General features: G+C 45.4%; 1 pseudogene; it reads left to right on the top strand.

The window, feature by feature from the left end:
• Positions 1-13,437: 13,437 nt before the first annotated feature.
• LOC149365647 (ubiquitin-conjugating enzyme E2 Z pseudogene) lies at positions 13,438-14,169 on the top strand (annotated as a pseudogene).
• Positions 14,170-14,497: the final 328 nt, after the last annotated feature.

Raw genomic sequence — 14,497 nt, 5'->3', positions numbered from 1 at the left:
TAAACGACCGTTTTTCACGCACCGAAAAATTTGAAGCTGTCTCAAATCTTGTTCATAGAATAAAGATGCAACAGACAGAGGTGCTCTTTGTCAGGTATTTTCATGTAACCCTCCTTTCGTGCGTGTGCGGTATATTGGTGTGCTTGTTTGCACGTGGGCTGGTGGCACGCCTATCTAATCTCCAACTTTACTTTCGTTTCGAAAGCCCTGAGAAAGAGCAACAGAATTCTGTACCATAGCCCAATGGTCATCGGTACGCTATGAAGAGACAGTGGGTGGTAATACAGTGTCGACTGGTAAGAAATGTAGCTCTGATACAAGAAATGTAGCGCTGTCCGCTGTGCTTGACCTTCCGAGGATAAATAGGGACACTGAATGAACGAAAAAATTGATGAAAGGCCAGAGTTCTCTCTCGATGCAGTCACTATTTTTTTCCTTCAATATATATATATATATATATATATATATATATATATATATATATATATATATATATATATATATATATATATATATATATATATATATATATTTGCTTTAACGAAGCGTATATGCTTCGCTATGTGCTCTTTTAAGCAGTCAAGTACTTCATGCTCGCGCAGCTTATATGTACATACATATATCCTCACAACCATCATCCATGGTTGTAAGCACTGATCTTCGGTTCTTCGCCAAATCATCGAGGACCGGGCAAATGGCGACCACAGCCGGGATTTCTCGAGGGAGCGGGCACACACGTTCTCAAAACTAACTCAACAAGCACGCCTTGCCCGTCGACTCTACCCCCCACCCCACCCCCGCCTATCCCACTCCCAACAAATCCTCTGGAGGCGACTCCATGCTCGAACTTTTCCTACCCCTCAGCGTCTATCCTACTTCCGCATGTTTCCCCAGAGTGCACTCTCTGTGGAGAATCGCACGCCACCCTGGACCCCATCCTCTTCGGCTGCCCTGCCGATCCTCCCCCGCAGGGACAGCCCGCCATCGGTACATGGGAGGAATGGGAGGCCCTCCTTGCGTCGCAGGACCCGGACGCGTATTCGCCAACTGCAGCCTGTACAGCCACAAGGCTTGAAACCACGGTGAATTGATCACGGTGACTGAAGATTGTCACAACGGCTTACCTAAAAGGGATAATTATTCCCTAAATAATACTATAACGAGCCTTAATGGTGGCTGCTACCTGCCGGTGGGCGGCACTGCCATCGCTGGCTGTACCGGCTGCATTTGGCGAACACGCGACCCGGACACTCAACTTCGCTGTGTGAACCGGGGTGCCAGTGCCATGGCCCTACTTGGCCTGGACACATCCGCGTAGTGTGAGGGCTGTGCGGTGGCCCTGAGACCTTGCACGGTCCAAACTCGCTTGCTTAATAAAGTTTTCTTCCATCCATCGTAGCGCCGAAAGCTTTCCCTGATGCGCTCTCAGGCATCTGTGCTTGTGCTGTTCGGAATAAGTGAGTGATGCACGTGTATTTTCACCGTGGCGCCCTCTACGACTTTCCTGCCCAATACATCCAGCGGCAACGAAGGCGTCTCTCTTACTGTTAGGCAGGGTGAAAAGATATGTCTCCAGTAAGACCGGAGACGGTCCGTCTTGCTTGGCGAGGCTTCCGTGTTTGGTGAACCATTGATATTTATCCCGTGGGCTTTATTTATTTACTTATTTAATTGTTTGCTTAATTACCCAATGCGCCGCGCCGGGAATAGCAGTGGAGGGTTTTGCATTACCAGAACGCAATGATGCAGCCCGGTGATTAGGTTAAATGCAAGCTCTGGGCCACACATTCTTTGTGTCACTTACTAATGATCCTATCAAGCCTATCATCTTGACTTCATGCTTTCCGAACTGACAAAGTGAACTGGGGAATCGAAAGCCTAAGGGTGTTTGCCCTGAGGTAGAAGCAAACACAATAAGGTGAAAACCGCATTACAGAATGGCCGCAGGTGTTTGCACGAGTTCAAGATTCCTGCAGCATTTTGTGGAAGAATACACTACGCTAAATAGTTCGTAACAGTATCCTAACACCAGATTCGTGCATTCAGTGGTTTAACGGTCCTCGCTAATAATGCAGTTTAACTTTCGGCATCATCATTCTCTTTCTTTACACATGGGCGTGCGCACGTGCGTACATGTGGGCGGGCGTCTACGTGTGCACGTGAGCTGGCAAGCTGTCAAGAGAGCAGGGGTGATGTTCTTGGGTTATGCGCACGGTACGACGTGGGCTGATTGCTTACTGTGGTCACGTTACATAACGAATTACTAGGTTTAGTTTGGTTTATTGGGGTTTAACGTCCCGAAGCAACTCAGGCTATGAGGGACGCCGTAGTGAAGGGCTCCGGAAATTTTGACCACCTGGGGTTCTTTAACGAGCACTGACACCGCACAGTACAATGGCCTCTAGAATTTCGCCTTCATCGAAATTCGGCCGCCGCGGCCGGGATCGAGCCCGCGTCTTTCGGCTCAGCAGCCGAGCGCCGTAACCACTGAGCTACCACGGCGGGGCCAAGTACTAGACACTGAATACTAGCATTCATTCATTCATTCATTCATTCATTCATTCATTCATTCATTCATTCATTCATTCATTCATTCATTCATTATTTCTTTCAATGTTTCCTCGCTGTTTGAATATGCATACATTATTATTTTGCCTTAGTCTGACTTAAATTCTTGATTCATTCAAAGAAATGAGAACACGTGAACACTGCACGGTGCCTTGTCCGAGTCCATGTCTCCTGAAATCATCGCCGCGGCTCAAACCAGTGTTCCGCTATCCCTCGTATCCCCTGAGCGCGCATTCCCCCTTTTCGTAGCCAGCCACCGCGCAAGCAGTGCTCCGCGGAGGCCGAATCGAATTAGGGACCCGTAAGCCTGCATCGAAAACAGCCCGCACTCGGCACAGAGCCGACGCCCCCCGAATGCGAAATGAAGACTTTCCCTATTTCCCCACTTTCCCGGATGGCTCGCTAGACCGGCCACGAGTGCAGATCGCAGCGCAGTGGTCGCATTCTACACCCGCTTCCTCTCACCCGGAAAAAAAAAATGGGGGGGGGGGGGGGGGGGCAGAAATTGTGCAAGTTACACGGGCTAGAATAACTGGCGTCATCCCTGTAGCGCTGTGTAGGCCTGACTTGATGAAACACATAACAGTACTCAGTTATCTCTGAACAGTGAACTATGTGCGTGCTTTAAATCAAGTACGTGGCAGAAGTGAGCTAATCTGTGGCCTGAAGCCTAAAGAAGAATGTCGTATGTTTGAGTGTTTCTAAATGTGCTTTGCGACGAATTTACTGGTCATCAAAAAGTTCCTGGCACTCGCTAATGGTAACCTCATTTCAAGCGATATCATATAGGTTGTCTCAGAAAAAATTTCCGGCTTCTCTGTCACAAAGTTCCTTGATTGGTCGAGAGGGTCATGACGACATCAACGCCACGTAACCATCAGTGGATCAAGTGTACAACACCGCCAAATTTGAAAATCTGAGGGCCCCCAAGTTTTGGAAGTCGGCCCACTTCCAAATTCTAAAGAGCCCCTAAAACTGGAAGTAGGCTAACCCCTCAAATAGATTAAAGTGTATTACTGGGTATTATAGCGTGGATTAAGGTGACTTAGTGATGATTATAGTGGGTTAGCGGGTGGATTAAAGTAAATTAGCGGGGTTAGTGGGTAGATTAAGGTGAATAATTGGGGAAGTGGATGGATTACGTTATATTAGTGGGTCAGATTAGTATGATCCGATGGTATAATTCAGTGAAAAGTACTGTAACATTCTGGAAGGTGATTACTCATGCATGCTTTATAAGGGAATTGGAACCGGGTCCAACCTGACCTTTGGCAGTAAAGTCACAAGAACATTAGATGCTCATTGTAAACAGTGTAGCAGGCAACCTAAGTGCTATCACATTATCTTTAAGAATGTTGTTAAGAAACCCCCCCCCCCCCCCACCCCCCTTGCGAGACCCAAACTCTACTTGTTTAAGCGCCAACTCTAGCCCACACTAAAATGTGCCACTAAACGATGCCTTGTAAGGTAATCGAAAATAAAAGTTGTCTTTAATGCACCAAGTCCACATCGAGAATAGGGATTAATACAGTACTGTGACGGCATATTTCTCATAAATAGGGGTGGTATACTAAATGTTGGTAACCATCAATCCTACACAGTCGTTTCCTTTATTCGGTCTTGAGTTGTTCTGCCAGATGGGAGGGAGGCGGGGGAGGAGTGACACAAATGTCGAAGTGGCAGAAACTACAAGACGGATTTTGTTAAAACGAAAGGTAGATTAGACGAGAAGCAGGTGTTTGTGGTGCCCGTGAAAACAAATCAAACGGACACAAAAACCAACATAGCCCAGCGGAAGTTCCTTTCAGGAAGTGTGAAAAGAAATAAACGAAATAAAGTTTGCAGTTCCGGGAAGTCACGAGCTCCACGCGAAACTCCTGAGGCCATAGGAAGCGCAGCAAAGTGGATGGGATGCTTCCTACGAAGCGCCGGCAGAGGAAAGGTAGAGAAAATTTGAAGGCAGGAGCAAGACTAGGGAAAATAATAAGATAGCAGGCAGTCAAATGGCAAAGGCTGTAGTTCAGCGGGACAGGTAGTCTTCAAGACGTAAGGGACTTCTCTGCATTTTTTAAAGCTCGATTATTAGATGCTTAGAACAAAAAAAAAGTATACAGCTTGGGGAAAACGAAAAAGATCTTTACATACCCTGGAACGAATATCTTACACCAGGTTGTGGTGCAAACCCTCAAAACCATTGTTTGTTAGAAAATGAATAATTTGTCGGGACCACTGGAATTTTCGTTGGGACCTTCCGCTAACCAGCAGAAAGGCGACCATGGTGTGATGGGTACCTTGTACTCAGATGCGATGTCAAGCAGGGTTGCTCGAGGATAGAGCCTTGCGTACAATGACTGATGCACAGTTTTCTAATTTTACTTTTCTCGTGCCCGCTGAAAGTGGCTGGGATCAAGATTTCTAAATTAGGCCCATCTGCACGAAAACAAAAAAATTATATCTTAACGTGTTCGTCAGCTAGTAAGAGGAACTCCTTCCCAAAATTGACAGACGAGTGATTCCGGCGTGGTTGTTTCAAACAGTGTTCTTAGTTTACCCAAGCAGATAAAACACTCCGTGGCCTACTCATCGCAAAAAAGTTACCTCATTTATTGTACAAGACGCTTTGTTTTAACCTTTTCTTAAAGTAACCTTTTGTAGTTGTTTCTGAGCTTAATTTTGTGTCCGTACTCACTGTGAAACTCGAGCTCCTTGTACGAGTACTTCTGTGCTCCAAGTCTGTTTCGTGCGTATTCTTCCAACCTTGGTTTAAAGCACAGCTTAAACCTTGGACTGTACAATCCAAGTGCACTATATATAGTGCAGACAGAAAATTAACATTAATCCTGGAACCACAAGCACGTGCGCATGCATTGTCAAGGCTTAAAATGACGCTGAGTTTAGTTTTACCTATGCATGTAACGACAGATTAACGCGTTCTAATGATGATGAGGAAACCCGCACTGTAAACGGTGTTCTTACCATCAAGGAAAGAAAAAAAACGAAATACACGCATCGGTGATCATCAGGATGAAACCGCGGTGACGTCAGGACTGTTTTCGTGGAGCCCTGATGCAAGCTTGCATACTTCTAAGCTTAGATCACGGATGTCACGAAGTTTGGTGTTTGTGTGTCAGTAAGAAGACGTTGGATCCGGTAAAGGTAGGTGAAGCAGTGGGCATGAGCGATAAGCGCTTTATTTTCCAACGTTCCGGCCGGGGCCCGGCCTTCGTCAGAGTGAAACATCTTGTCGTCTGCAGCAGGCTTTTAAAAGAAGCAACTATCAACAACACTAACTTATCGTCATCCGGAAGAAGACAGACAATGAATCTCGATGCACAGATACAATACGTAAAATAACAGGAATGAAAGATACAGAAAAAAAGGGGGGAAAACTTTCTAAAAGGGAGCCCACGTGTCAACAACATAAAACTCAACAGGGCAGACAAGATAATACACCCGGACTCTCGTTCAAACCAGCGGCAACAGTACAAATACAGTAGAACAGTTACAACTTTACAACTTCTGTACTGTTCAATGAGAGTCCGGGTGTATTATCTTGTCTGCCCTGTTCAGTTTTGTTTTATGTTGTTGACACGTGCGCTCCCGTTTAGAGAGTCCACACCCCCCCCCTCCCCCCCCGCGTTTTTTTCTGTATCTTTCATTCCTGTTACCCTGTTACCTATTGTATCTGTTCATCGAGATTCATTGTCTGTATTCTTCCGATGACGATAAGTTGGTGTTGTTGATAGTTGCTTGTTTTAAAAGCCTACTGCAAACGGCAAGATGTTTCACTCTGACGAAGGCCGGGCCTCGGCCGAAACGTTGGAAAATAAAGAGCTTTTCGCTTTGCTCGTGCCCTTAGCCTTCACATATTGTATGTATGTATATGTATATATATATATATATATATATATATATATATATATATATATATAAATAGGTTGCGAAAGCATGGAAGCATAATGTTTCAAGTACGTCGCCATCCCTACCCCTTATGTAACACCCTGTAAAGGTCATTAATAGTTTCAAAACGATGATATGACTTCCATACGATGCGTAAGCCTGGATAAATTTCAAGTATTGCGTATATGATCTTCATATTGTCCGCATAGACTCGATATGCTTCATTTGATTTTCACGCAAAACATTCCTAAAACACGGTTTTAAAAGGACCATCCTTTAGAGCATTTTACAGCAGCTGCGAAAAAAACAAGCGACTTCCTTCCCCAGTGGAAGCGTGTTCTCGTGAGGTGCGCTCTGTTTCCCTCTGTATGATCGCTGTCTGTGTCAAGCTACGAAAGAAACGGGCTCCAATATCTACACCTATGAATTTCACCAGCCATAGTTAGCAACTTCCTGCTTTCGAGTCAGTTCCCACGTCACCGTCTCCTCTCCGCACAGTCGGTCTCCGTTACGCGCGTGGTCGTTCCGCCAAACGCGACTCGACAGCGGCGCGTTCAGCTTCGGCAAGCGCCGGCCGCGCAAGAACAACAGCGCGGTGTACGGGGAACGACGGCTGCGCTCTTAGCGATATGGAGGCATCCATTATGAATGCGAGAGGCACGCAGCGACCGTGTACACACGCCGCCTCTGAATGCCGCACGCGCAATGCAGCTAAGGAGGATGCCGTGTTCGCTTATGCTGGCGATGGTGGTGTTTTGTGTAGTAGCTTTGTTGGTGGCGGTGTAGTTGATTGGGACGTTGTTGTACAGGGTGTTGTTTATGGTGGTGTTGGTGGGGCTGCTGGTGGTGGTTAGTTAGGAGGTTGTTAGCATTGCTTTTTGCATTCGCTAAGACACTCGGCAATAATTGTATGCAATACTAGCTTCATCGGTTCTTCGACTTCCGTTCTACTCACCGTGAATTTCAGGCCACCAATGAATCATAACAGCAAATATATTGGTTGGCACAGATGGCACCGTTGATAATGATGCTGATGGCTGTGGGTAATCTTCGAAATACACTTTTCAGTTGAATCAGTGACACAACAGTGGTGAAGAAGCTGGACTGGCACAGCTGCTTGTACATTTATTAGGAGATAGTTAAGCTGACAACGTATACTTGCACTAATTTGATGATACGTATTGGGTGATCATCATCACCAACATTATCATCCCAACTATACTTTAATTGCAGGATAAATTTTTCTGCATTTGATCTCCAATTAATCGTTTCCTACGTTTACAGCAACCCCCTTATTATCACTTATCACAAGTTATCACATTGACTTACACCATGCCTTCATCCGCCCACCTGGCTTTCTGCCTCCCCTGCTACGTTCGCCTTCACTTGGCAACGACTACTTTGCCCAATGCGGCAGTCGGTTCTCTGCTATCTCTCATCTACAGTTATCTCAGTGGTTCTTGAATTAGTAATAATTTGCTTATACATTTTTAAACTGGCGATATAGACGTGAGTTACCGATGAATCCACTAAAGCTGTACACAGCTTTAACTGCAGATAACAGTTTCTGCAAGGTAAATAAGGTCGCCGGCGTAATATGATGCAACAGAAACCTCCTGAATTCACACGCCGCACACTTCAAATGGTTACCGATGGGAACAGTAAGTGGCACGCTCCTGAAAAAGCCATGTCGAACAGACGTATTTCCACGCAAAAAATTTCTTGGTACTCAGACACAGGTGTGCACTACGGGCCTTCAAGGGGTCCAACATAAACACGAGCGCTTCACATTCGGCGTCTCTTACTGCCCTTATTTTTGTAGTCTATTGTTTTACGCCCAATCCTGTGGAAAAGGTGACCTGTTTGCAACGAATGATAGTAACGACCACAGACTACCAAAGAAACATCGTTCAGAATGAAGTACTCAGTATATGCTGTGTATCTAACAAGGGTTTCGTTCGGAGTTCGAAACGTTACGTTGTCTCAAGGAAACATCGTCAGATGGACGAGCAGAGAACATCTGTAGGTAATTTTGTAGGAAACGAACGTGACGGCGGCTGGCCCAAACAAACAAACGAACGAACGAACAAACAAACGAACGAACGAAACGAACTAACGAATGAATAAATGAAGCGAAGGAACGAACAAAAAGAACGAACAAAACAAACAAACAAAACAAACAAACAAAAAACGAACAAACAAACAAAACAAACAAACAAGCAAACAAAACAAAACGAACAAACAAGGAAAACAGAAGGACAGTGCATAAGGCATTTGTCTTGCAATGAACTGTTCCTGGTTCTGCCGATAATACTGGCAACGTTTGATGATGATGAACAAAGACCGGCCCCTGGTCGAATCGTCGAAGATATGCATTGTTTTTTTTTACTTCTGTTTTTTTTGTGATTTCCTTCGCACTCATTAGCCAGCTGCCAAACATACGAAATTAAACGTACTTGATCGCTAGTGGTAAAAGAATGGTTGAGAAACGCATCATGCAGGCACAAGTTTATTTCGAGCCTACGTTTCGCACAGCTCTTTTCAGACCCCAGCCCTCACTTGCAAGCTCACAACTGTTTAAGATCTACGAGCTGCGCGTAGCAATAAGCTGAAGCACATGCGTTCAAGCTGAACGAATCTACAGGGAAGTGAAAAGTAAAAGCAAGGGAAGTGTGAAAGCTTCGGCTGAGAGTCAATAGAAACGAAACCTGGTTGTAGTACCCTATTTGCACAGCATCTCCCACAATTTGAAACGAATAGGCAAAAAAGTGAAGTTGAGAGTATTGTTTTCAGCCCCGGAAAAGCTGTCAAAGCTTGGCAAGCTTACTCAGACGTGTGGTACACCACGTGTGCAGTGCTCCAAAAAACACCGGACTCCGTTTGTACCTTGTACCAAAGGTGTGGTGTATCAGATTCCGTTAAGCTGCGGGAGAGTCTATATAGGACAAACGGGCCGATGCCTTAACGACCGACTCCGAGAACACAACAATAATTATGACAATCTGCGCAAGAGAAACATACGAGAAGGAAATCTCGCTGTGCACTGCAGCGAATGCAATAAGTGCATACCACGGTTCCAGGAAACTACGATTTTAGGCAGAAGCAGCGATCAGACCACGAGGGAGATTATCGAGGCAAAAGCCATCGAACAGAAAGGGGACATGTGCGTCAGCGCTGCGTCCTTGGTGCTCCTGGATAAAGAACTTGGATTCTTGCAGGCCGCAGGCGCGCACCCGTAAATTTCTACACTCTTTAAATGGCGGAATAATATGGGTTTTATGCTGTTTTAGTTAATGTGTTTTTATACCGTTTCAGTCCTGTCTTTTGTCAATTTATTTTCTTTTTCTTTTACTTTTTGTGACAACGGGAGCCCATATACAGCTTCACCCTGCTTTGGCATTTCGGTATCATAGTTTTTTTGTTAGTTTTTCTATTGTTGTTCCTTCACCATTGTTGATCATGACACCCTTTAGTTGGTTTAAGCGGCGCGTGTCTTTCAATGTTTTCCATTCATGTTCTTTTTCAGGGTTTTTATTTAGAGTATCAGTGATTTTAGATGGCACATGTAGTAGGACGTTTTGACGTCTTCTGAGTCACATGTTGAAAATTTGTGTATAAAAGTCGCTCATTTTTTCAATAAAGCTAAGTTGAAAGTCAGCGCTCTGTTTCGTTCCCTTTTCTGTCCGTCGTTGTTTTGTGTGCGCTGCAAACACCTACAGCATCGAATTGTTCAGGCTGGAGTTTCTTTGGAAGCCTGTTTCTTCGAGAACACCCGGTGCCCCAAATAGCATCCAGACTCCACTCCTGCGGAGATAAGGGGCTATCGTACGCAAAGAGTGCACTGTGTACACGAAATTCTAAAAAAGAGTCAACAATGCCCTAACTCAACAAGCATGAGGCGCATACCTTTAGCGTCTTCACTGAAAAGCTGATTTCAGTCGTAGGGTCGTTCGAAATCTCTGATCCCTGCAACGGGTCTTACAACGTTCCCTGCTCTTGCGAAGGGCAGACATCGCAAGCTGTGGCAAACAAGCTTACGGCCGCTTGCTGAGTCCTGATTACGACTTGCGAAGTTGGATTGGAAGTGTTTTCTGTGCCCGTAATCTATGTCATCTCCCCGTGCTATAAATTCATCATTAGCGAGCTACAGAGCCTGTGGAGAGTTCATACGGAAAGGGAAAAGAAAATGGGAAGGGGAAAGGCTTGGTGGGAGGCAGAACGAGCTTCTGGGGCGGGAACGTCACCGTGAATAAGGGTGCTTTTCGTGCGACTGCTGGCGTTCTTCAAAGCCCTCTGATAGCCACTCAAGTGGAAACGGCGCACTCTTCTAGTCACAAACCTCGCTCATGCGATCCTCCTGATTGTTCCTTTGTCTGCTCCAAGCCTCATAGAGAAAAAGCTCGTTCTCTACACTACGGCACAGGTTAAATCAACCACGCGGATAACAGGCTCAGACGAACGGGTCCTGTCGTTATCCGCGGATTATTTCTCTTGGTCGCAAAACATCACGTGAGACATAATATGATAACACTGAAATTTCACTCTTTAAAATGAGCTCCGCACAGATTTTGACAAAAGTCTTCAAGCCACATGACTTGCTTTGAGTCCTCTAGTGGTGCATACGCAGCAGCCTTGAAGACCAAAAAGCCTTGAAAAAGGGATTGATGCTGGTTCTCCCCCCTTTCAAATAGATACCCAAAAATTATGGGCAAAAGCATTTTCAACATCAAGGAGTTGATGAACGCAATTTTTTACATATTCTCGGATGTAACTGTAACAATTAATAACCGCACATCTCCCATGGACAGGCTTGCATTTTTTTGGTATTAAGGTTCTTACTGCCGCCAAAAACCTTCCTCCTTGGTTTTTTTATGGCAGTGGCAATGTCCGATGTGAGCGGTGGAAAAAATTTGAAAGAAATATTTAGCTACGCATCGGATGAATGGATCATTACATTCAATATTTTCATAACAGTACCCTAAAATGTTCCAATATTTAAAATTTCTGCCTAAGAATGCTGACCATGTTTGAAGTTTATTGGTGCCAAGAGTGCTCCACTGTACGGCTGAAAATCAAGTCACGTGATCTAGACATTTTCGACCAAGGTGGCTCACAAGCGGGCTGTCAAAGCCGAACGACGGCGTTCACCACAGCGCTCGGCAGGCGACTACTTGAAATGCACACATTTATGTATTGATTGAATGCAGGTGATTTATCGCATGGTAACACCGCGACGTGTAATGGACGAGCTCAGTCCCGAATCACCCAGTTCACGTCACGGAAGCTGACCGTCTGCCAGTTTGTTAGGCGAGACATTAAGGGCGAGAAAAGGTGACGACGCACGGACGAACTCTCGACGTCTAGGGGCATGGCAGCACAAAAAAGAACATATGTAGATAAAGAAGACGACGGAACAGGCGTTAATTAAAACAAGATAGTTGATTTGCCGCGGCGGCTCAGTTGCTTCGGCGTTCGCCTGTTGCTCCCAAGATTGTGGGTTCGAATCTTGCCGCGGAGTACGCATTTCAGTGCAGACAACAACAAAAACACTCGTATCCTGTACTATGTCATCGCAAGTCAAAGAACGGCAGGTTATCTGTAATACCCCGGAGCCCTCTGCAATACCAATACCTGCATGAAAATTGACTTGAGGCTAAGACAAAATAGTTCAATAACTGTTGAAGCCATTTAAAATAAAGTTTAACGATGCAGATACTTGTTTTTTTCAAAATGTCAATTCAATTTCAGAAGTGCGCAAAAAAAGGTTGTTGCATCCTCCGCGCTTTCGAGAACAGAAACACACAAAACAGTGGTCTTTAAATTTGTCTAGTCTAGTCGAACATAGCTTGTGCTATGAAAGTAGGCAAACAAATTTGATTCCTTCAAGATTACATTATACAACTCATTTTTTTAAGATTACAGTTTCCAACAAAATCATTGAGGGCAGTGGTACTCGCATCGTTGTGTGGCAGTTTCTTATGATTTCGACGGTTTTTTTACAGAGGATATGGCCTTTTCGTTTTAACATCCACAATGCGTGTAGGAGGCGCGGGGTTGGATCGCCAACACCCGCCGGTACCCAGAATATTTCTGACGCGTAGGGCCGTCTCGCTCCTCGTCTCCTATGGAGCTAAATTCATGAGAAATAGGTCTTTGGCCCAGTCTTGTGTAGAAGCAAATACCTTGTGGCACGAGCACAAGCAGCAACAGAATCGGCGACTACGAGATGCGCTGACTAGTGGGTCAGAATATTCCATTAGTACGCACTTCCATCGAAGAACCTGAAAACGCAAAGCATATACTCGCGATTAAAGAGCGATGCGTCTGTGTAATGCGGTGACAAAGTATATTTATTTATCTTTTTTTTTCTGTCGCAGCATGTTCGTAGTGGGACGTTTTCGCACCTTTTAAATCCCAGCATTTGCTTTCTTCAATTGCTGTTGCCCTGAAAACTCACACCACGGAGATTCATTTGTTTCTAGCCCAAACGAGCCACCGTATAGCAGCTTGCGCCTTACAATTGCATAAACTTCCTTTCAGCGTTAATTTTCCAGGTCCACAACCCAAAGCACGAGTTTCCTTACCACCCAAGCAGCAGAAATCATCATTTTGCAGAGCTTGGAAAAGACCATCGAAAAAAGATATTTTTCCAGTTTCACGTCGTGCGTTATAATTTTAACCCCTCATGCAAGTCTTAATCCGAAATATGTCAGGTATAAATGCGTGAACAAATCAAATCTATGTCATAGTAGTGTCCATTTCCTCTGGCAGGGGTTCGCAGCATAACAATGCTGAGAAAGAAGAAGTCTGCGGATCCATATAATTCGGTGCAAGGAATCCGAGTTTTGACTTGAAATTCTTTAATACTACCTCAAACGGCGGCGTAAGGAGAACATGTCTAGAGTTGTGGCGCTTTCAGCGATGGACTATAAAGCATGAGGTAAATCTACCCATTTGTTTTGAAACGATATGTCTTCTGTAAGTCTGCTGAGAATTAAGAAAGACATCGCCGAGTTTTTCACCGACCCGCCTCCCGGAATCTTCATCGCGCCTGAGGAGACCGACCTAACCAGGATCAACGCCCTCATGGTGGGCCCCCAAGACACGCCCTACGAAGGCGGCTTCTTCCGCTTGCGTCTTACCTGTCCCGAAGACTACCCAATGAGTCCTCCGAGCGTTTTATTCTTGACCACAGATGGTAACCGAGTGAAATTCAATCCACACATCTTTTCCAACGGCAAGATATGCCTCAGCATTCTCGGAACTTGGAGCGGACCTGCCTGGAGTCCCGTCCTGTCCCTGGGAAGCGTGCTGATTTCTATTCAGTCGCTGCTGAGCCAAGACCCTTACTACGACGAGCCTCTGAAAATAGACGATGACGCCGCCAGCCGCTACAAGGCCTTTCTGTTGCACGAGACCATCAGGGTGGCGGTGTGCGATGCTGTGGAGGACTGCTTCCAGAAAAACTCTTCCTTCCCGCCGGCTTTCAGGGACGTCGTCCTGAAGACCTTCGCAGAACTCTACAAGAAGTACGAGGACGCGGTGAAGGCCCATCTACAACTTTCCGGGACCCTGATGGATGATCCATTCTCCGGCCGAGAAGGAACGTACCAGTTCGAAGAGCTGCTCACAAGACTTCAGGACCTGAAGGAGCGAGTCGCCAATGAGAGCAAGGCTTCGGCTTTCACTTCCACTTCTTGATTTATCTGGTTCAAGCCATCCGTTACGTTGGGTCACGGAGCCAGCCGTAAGGTGTCCTAATATTCACTAATCTGCTCACGAAATTAGACATGCGTCAAGAATAACGCGAATGTTTGTGTTTCCACAAAGACGCACAGAGATCTTATGAATGCAAGTGGCGGACACTGTCCACGCATCCTTTTGCCAGTGAGATAAAACATTCGGAATCGCGAGATCTGTCATTGGTTAATTTCTTGTTTGTACTGATTGGTCACATGCTCATGATTTTCTTTAATCAGAGCGTTAAGGACAGCGCTGCAAGGACATTTTTATGCGACGAATTTCGTTT

Source organism: Amblyomma mixtum, chromosome 1, assembly GCF_055824585.1.
Source record: "Amblyomma mixtum isolate Tamu chromosome 1, ASM5582458v1, whole genome shotgun sequence".
Classification (NCBI taxonomy): domain Eukaryota; kingdom Metazoa; phylum Arthropoda; class Arachnida; order Ixodida; family Ixodidae; genus Amblyomma; species Amblyomma mixtum.
This window is presented reverse-complemented; position numbering and strand designations above follow the sequence as displayed.